Source organism: Orycteropus afer, unplaced genomic scaffold (genome assembly GCF_000298275.1).
Source record: "Orycteropus afer afer isolate SDZICR_OR568_19922 unplaced genomic scaffold, OryAfe1.0 scaffold00748, whole genome shotgun sequence".
NCBI lineage: Eukaryota > Metazoa > Chordata > Mammalia > Tubulidentata > Orycteropodidae > Orycteropus > Orycteropus afer.
The window spans coordinates 298,840-306,334 of NW_006922335.1; the positions used below are offsets into that span (position 1 = coordinate 298,840).

Consider the following 7,495-nt stretch of genomic DNA (forward strand, 5'->3'; position numbering starts at 1 on the left):
AATATAAATTAATAAAACTATATTGAAAAATACATTTACAATATCTAGAAAAGAAAATGCTATGCATACCCTAAACCCATCAATTTCACTCAAGGGTGAACACCCTAGAAAAACTCAGGCACATATGCAGCCAAATACATCTTACATAATGTTCATATCAGCATTGTTCTTAATGCCCCAAACTGAAGATATTCCAAGTATCCATCATTAGTAAGATGGATAAAATGTGACACATTCATCAAATGGGACACATTATAGCTAATAAAAGAAGCAAAATGTAGATTAATGCAACAATGTGGATGGTTCTTATAAACAGAGTTCTTGAACAGGCAAAATGAAATTATGAGTTTTGGAGTGCTGAAGCAGGTGATAAAATTATAAATGCAAGCAAGGAAATGGTCGTCATGAACATGAAAACCATGCTTATCTCTCCTGGGAATTATTGTTGTTAGGTGTCAAGTTGGCTTGTGACCCTATGTACAACAGAAAGGAGGGAAGTGGATAATTCTGAGAAGAAATTCTTGGGGATACTTCTGAGGAAATGGCATTGTTCTATGTCTTGAACTCAATGGTAGTAGCAGGAGGGCTTAGAAATTATACCAGATAATTAAGGATTTACATACTTTTTTTTTTTTTTTTTTTTGCAGTGGCTTATTTTCTTAGTGCTGCTTAACAGAAATAACACTAACAGGTGGTTTTAAAAAAAAAACATATATTTTCTCATAGGTTAGGTGACTAGCAGTCAGAACTCAGGAGAAGTCTCTCTGTGTTGTGTCTGAGGGACCCAGCATTCCTTGATTCCTTATTGATCTCCATGTGGCATGTATCTTCTCCTGGTTGTGTTTGTTTCTCTGTGCCTACTATGCTCTTTTAATACCTTTTAATACCTCAAAAGTGGATTTAAGACACAGCCTACTGTGATACAGCATTAATAACTGAACAAAGAAAATCCCATTTCCAAATAGGATTACATCCACAAAGGTAGGAGCTATTTGGGAGGATTACAATATACATATTTTGGGGAAACATAATTCAATCCACACCAGTGTGTTTCATACTCTTAAAGTTAAAATAAAATTAAGCACTATTCAAAGGTTTTTCCTTTACAAGGTCTTAAGAAACTACTTTCATTGGGATAAATCCAATAATTCCCCCAGAAGAAATTATCTAGGATGTTCTTCATAGGTGCTTACTGCTGAGTAAGCTGAGGTATGGAAAATGATATATGTTAAGTTTATTCATGGAAGCTTTCTATAATAGCAAAAGGTTGGAGACAGTCCAAAGTCCACTAATAAGTGATTGTTCAAATAAACTATTGTATATTCATAAAAAGGAATACAGTGTAGTTGAAATTAAAAAAAAAAAAAACTGTTTATGAATTGGTATTGAAAGATTTGTGAGACATCTTATTGGGTTAAAAAACAAAACAAAACAAAACAGTGTACTGAACTATGTTTTGCATTACAAAGAGAGAAACAATTTATACTTGTGTCAACTTGCATGTATAAGACAGTGCACAAGAAACAAAGAACAGTGTTTACCACCCATTCTAATGGTGACTTGACTCCTTGCATTTTGCCCTGCTGACTCCTATTCTTCAAGTGTTCCTGGAATTTTCTCAACATGGCTAAGGGATTATACACTCCTTAGTATAGTGCTTGTCCCTGGAAAGATGTTTACCAGTTGCCACCAAGATGATTCCAACTCATGGTGATCTTATATGTGTCAGTAGAACTGTGCTCCACAGCAGTTTCCAAAAAATCCATTGCTGTTGAGTAAATAAGGAGTTCTGGTGGCACAGTGGGTAAGGTATTTGGCTGCTAACCAGAAGGTTGGTGGTTGAAACTCAGCAGCTTCTCCATGGGAGGAAGATGAGGCAATCTGCTTCTGTAAAGATTTACAGCCTTGGAAACCCTGTGGGAGTCACTATGAGTCAGGATTGACTTGATGGCAGTGGGTTTGGTGTTTTGGTTTTGGTTGAGTCAATGCCAACTCTTAGCAACCCTATAGGACAAAGTAGAATTGCCCCAAGGAATTCCAGGGCTGAAATCTTGATGGAAGTAGACTGACTTATCTTTCTCCCATGGAGCATCTGGTGGGTTCCAACTACTCACCTCTCCCTTAGCAGCCAAGTGCCTAACCACTGTGCCACCAGGCCTCCTTAAGTCTGATTTTTTGGAAGTAGATCATCATGCCTTCCCATCAAAGCACCTGTAGGTAGGCTTGAACTTCCAACATTTCTGTTAGCAGCCAAGTTTGTTAACATTTGCACCACCTAGAGACCCCTGGGTGGATGTGGCAACTGTTAAACCAGAGAATGAGGCCCATACAATCTCCATGGCCCTCACTGCTTGCCACCTTGTTCATAGGTATGTATCTTTGCACTACAAAAAGCTACAGATAAACTTGATTTTTCTTCCTGGAAAGTCATAAAAATTTTCTTTTGCTTTTAAAAAATACAAATATACTATGGAGTATAAAGAAAATCCATATCATTTCTTTAATTATTTGTATTTCCTTCATTTAAGAAAAAGCTCTAACATTTTGATAAATATCCAGTCTTTTGAATGTGTGTGCATTCTCTCAATTCTCTTTCTTTCTCCCATACAAACTCACTCACACAAACAATATACTATGTACTTTTTAAATAAGCAATATATTCACATAGTATAGTACTTGCTTTGGCACCATATGTACTAAAATTGGAATGATATAGAGATGATCAGGAAGGCAATCCTAATGCAAGGAGGACATGTAAATTCATGACACGTTCCATGTTTGTTTGCTGTGTATATGCTCAACAACAACAAAATAAAATAAAAAGAATGTAGAGTGAAAGGCTCCCTCTCATCCTTTCCCTCCATCTGCCCAGGTTCTAGCCCCAGGTAAACATTGTTCTCTTTTTCTAGTTTACTGTCTTATATACATACAAGTCAACACAAATATAGATTATTTCCCTCTTTGTAACACAAAACTTAATGCATGCACATGTTATGTACCCTGTTTTATTTTGTTTTTTAACAACATGTCTCAGAAATCTATGAATCAGTTCATAAAGAGGTTTTTAAATTCTTTTCCAACCACACCATATTCCCTTTTATGAATGTACAATAATTTATTTAATCAATCCCTTATTGGTGGAATTTGGGTTCTCTCCAACCTTCTGCCATTCCAAAATTCTATCATGAAGAACATTTACCTATATCATTTTTCTTATGTGCAAGTATATTTGTACCAGAGAATCCCAAAAGTGGAATTGCTGAGTCAAAAATATACACCATTTTAATTTTTAAATTTGCCCTGTGTATGGATGGTAATCATTTATATTCCCACCAGCAATGTGTGAGAATGCCTATTTCTCTACAGCCTCACCAACAGGGAGTATTGTCAAGCTTCTGGATTTTCATCCATTTGATGGGGGTAATGATGTCTCATCAGAGTTAAGTTTTCATTTCTCTTATTAAGAGTGAAGTTGAGCATCTTTTCCTAATTTAAGTGGAGAAGGCATTTGGCTGCTAACCAGGTCAGCAGTTCAAACCCACCAGCCACTGTGCGGAAGCAAGATGAAGAGTTCTTCTTCTGTAAAAATTTATAGCCTCAGAAACCTAATAGGGCCATTATGAGTTGGAATTGACTCAATGGCAGGTGAGATTTTTTTTTTGTATATACATTTTATAATCTGATTATTTAATATACAATATCATGATGTATTTTCCATGTCACTAAGCATGTTTCTACAACATGATGTAATAAGTACACATATGTGTGTATATATAATTGTGTCAACTAATACCCTCCTTTGAAACTGATTACTCCAATGGTTTCTCTTAACTGATTTGTAAGGTAAAATATGAGGGCAGTGTGGTTCAGTGGTAGAAATCTTACCTTCCATGCAGAAGACTTGAGTTCGATTACCAAATAATGTACCTCATTTGGGACTTCCACTAGTCCCTCAATGGAGACCTGTGTGTTGCTGTGGTGCTGAACAGATTTCAGCAGAGCTTCCACACTTAGACAGACTAGCAAGAAAGGCCAGGCAATCTACTGGAAAATCAGCCAGTGAAAAACCTATGAATCACAATGGTCCAATCCCATTGTGTACAGGGTAGCTATGAATCAGGAGCCTAATCAATGACAGCTAACATCAACAACAACAATAAAAAAGCAAACGTCTAATGGGATAATTTGACTACATCCACAGATCCTTGGGAAGATGGGTTCTGTTTCCTCTGCCATTCTCTGTTTTTGTTTATGATCCACAGTAATAGAAAATTATGTTAATATTATAAAATTCATGAAAACAAGGAATAGGGCTTATCATCAATACAATATTATCATTATGAGTTCTGCCATAATTAGCAACCTGGCAGCTTAGCCATAGCCATTCTAGGGAGTCTATAATACTACCCAGGAAGCTTAGAAAGAGAAAGTTGCCCTACTGTTGCTGAAGAAAGATTTCTAAGGTGGCCAAAAGTGACTCTTCTTGGTGGAGAAAAAAGCACAGAGAAAGGAAGATGAAATGTAAAGACAAAAAATCTGGCTTTGCAAAAGCAACCATCCCCTTCTTATTAAAACTAAGAATAAGCAATAGCTTTCCAAGTTATTCGTTACAAGCTCACTCTTGAGAAGGTTCTTTGGTCTGTAAGGTTGCAGTGGTCCTGAGAGGTCCTAGGGGAAATGCACCTGAGGATAAGGAAGATGAACGATCCCACATTTCTTTATCAGAGGACTCACTACCAATGCCAAGAAAATGTCTGCAATGAGCCTGAAAAATGAGAAAGATATCCAAAAGAGTGACATTTAGATAGCCTACTTCACCTTCCCTGAACCATTTATTAATATTGGTTATATGTCTTTTTTTGTTCATTAAACTTCTATTTGCATAACTTTGTGGTAGACTTTTAGCAAGAGGTTGAAACTTGTCTATTCTGAATTTCAGATATTACTAGTAGTACTGAGAGAGGACGCTATGTTAGAAGCCTGAAGTTTCATGACTCAAATTACCTGGGGATTTTGTGAAGATGCATGTGAATGTGGATATAGTAACTCTAGAATAATTTTCACTAACTACCAGTGGTAGTAAATAGTAGACTATAAAACTAGGCTATTGTCATTATTTACAACAGTTTGTCCTTTGTATGTTATGACCCATTATAAAAAAAGCAACTGAAAAATTTATATGTATATACATTCTTTACTTTCATTAATAATGATAGAAGGTGAAAAATCAAATAATTGACAGGGAGTATGATGGAAAATGAGAATATTAGAAAATACACCTGCAGCATTACTTCTCAAATTTTCCAACTTCTTGATTATCTCACAAATTAAAAATGAAGTGTGGATCCTTTGCCAAGCTGCTCCAGACCTTGGCCAAAGGGGTGTCAGCATATTTGTGTTTCCAGGATTGATTGCTTATGTTTGCTGCTGTGATTAATCTTCTCCCCTGACACCAACTACATTTATAGATACAGCCCAGGGCCCTTAGTACCATCATTATCCTTGATGAAAAGCAGTTAAACCAAGAATGAAAACTGTGACAACACTTCAGGGAAAGATGGTGGCAACAAACAAGCCCTCTTCCTTGACTCTCAGAAAGATAATTATAAAGAAAAAACTACATGGGTGCAGAAACTAGGAAAGTTGCCATTCAAATACCAGAAATTTCCCTAAGTGTCTGGTAGATACTGTGCAGATAAAGCCAAATAGGAGGCAGCCCAGTCCAGGACCCTCTGGCAACTCTCTTTCCTGAATAAAGTGGCACAGTGTCATGGAGAATAAGCAGGGAAAATCCCGGAAGAAGTATTCCAGCAACCTCTTATTAGGAGGTGAATATGTTAAGTGTTGAGCAAGAGAAGACTAAATTGGGATTCCTTTGGCTAATGTGATCAAACTTCCAGAGGCAACGGCCTTTAGACTGAAAAACACAGCACACACACACTCTCCAGAGAACCTAATAGACAATAAGATTAAATGAATGCCTTTCTACAAAAATATAAGTAATCAAGTTGATACAGAAAGAATGAAAGTAAAGAGACTAATAAACTTGGGGAGGGATGAAAATATTGTTCAAAAATTATATCTATCAAGGCACTGGGATCAAACGTGCACAAGCAAATTCTTTCCAATGCCCTATAAGCTTTTCATCAGTACAGAACAATATAGAAAACGTGCTAAGTTATTATACAGCTTTGACACAACCCAAAATTACAAACTGACAAATAGAGCTCCAAACATAGCCCTTCAGACAAATCCCATTTACAGATATAGAGGCAAACATCCTAATTAAAATATTAGCAAATTTTCAAAACTATATTAAAATAATAATGCACTATTTTCAAGCCTGATTTTTTCAAGTATATAAAGATAGAGAATTATCAGGAAATCTATAATTATACTTCATCAATTAATTGGTCAAAAGAAAGCATCACATATTTATCTCAAAAACTGCTAAAAAAATTTTGTTAAAATATATAGTATGTATTTCCAAAACGTAGCTTTTCTATATATCAGCAATAATCCTTGAGAAAATAAAATGAATAGTAGATATGCAATGAAAATAAAATAAAACACTTAGAATAATCTTAAGATTTAGTTAGTGAAAAAATGAAAAATAGCATGCTATTTTAGACTTTAGTGAATAGCCTAAGAGAATATTTGAGGAAGATATTTTATTTATTCTGGATGATTCAAAATCTGGAAAGTATCTAAGAATATATAGACAAGAATTTTCCTTTTTTCTTTACATAACTCATAAAGACATCAATTCTTCTCAAACTATCCCAGGAGTATGTTGTGATAGCTATATAAACAGCTGCTGTCAAGTCAACTTTAACTCATGGACTCCTTAAGTACAACAGAATTAAATGCTGTTGGGTCCTTCATCATCCTCACAGTGTCCAGCATGGTTGAGTCCATCATTATGACTTGGGCCAACCCACCTCACCACACATGTCCTTCGCCATCATTGGCTCTCTTCTTCACCAAACATGGTGTTCTCCTCTAGCCAATGATCCTTTCCTGATGGTGTTTCAAAGCAAGCAAGTCAGATAATCTTCTGTTATGTTCCATAAGATTTCCATTGGCTAGTTTTCAGAAGTAGATCATCACACCTTTCTTCACAGTCTGTCTTAATCTGGAAGTTTTGCCGAAAACTATCCACCATCAGTGATGCTGCAAGTATTTGAAGTACTGGTGGCATAACTTCCAGCATCATACTAATACACAATCACCACATCTGTCAGATGGTGGAGAGTATGTTTAGATAGTTGTGAAAGTGAATTGCTTAAAAGAGTGAGTGTAAGAATATAAATGGAAAAAAAATCAAGGAAATAATGAGTAAGAAGAATGAATTTTGATATAATCAAAGTAATAATAAAAAGAATGATAAGAGTTGACCTGCTCTTCCAGAAATAAAAACACTCAGTACCAGTGGCCGAATTCATCAATTAAAAAACAAACAAACAAACAAACAAAAAACAGAATAGAAATCTCT

General features: G+C 35.6%; 1 protein-coding gene and 1 non-coding gene across 2 annotated transcripts in view; both read left to right on the forward strand.

Annotated features, from left to right (window-relative positions):
• Positions 1-7,495, forward strand: part of TACR1 (tachykinin receptor 1) — a 256,694-nt gene that overhangs the window by 141,360 nt on the left and 107,839 nt on the right. The window lies entirely within an intron of this gene.
• On the forward strand, positions 2,677-2,782 carry LOC122151812. Its single transcript, XR_006164278.1, has one exon. It is a non-coding gene; the product is annotated as a U6 spliceosomal RNA (small nuclear RNA).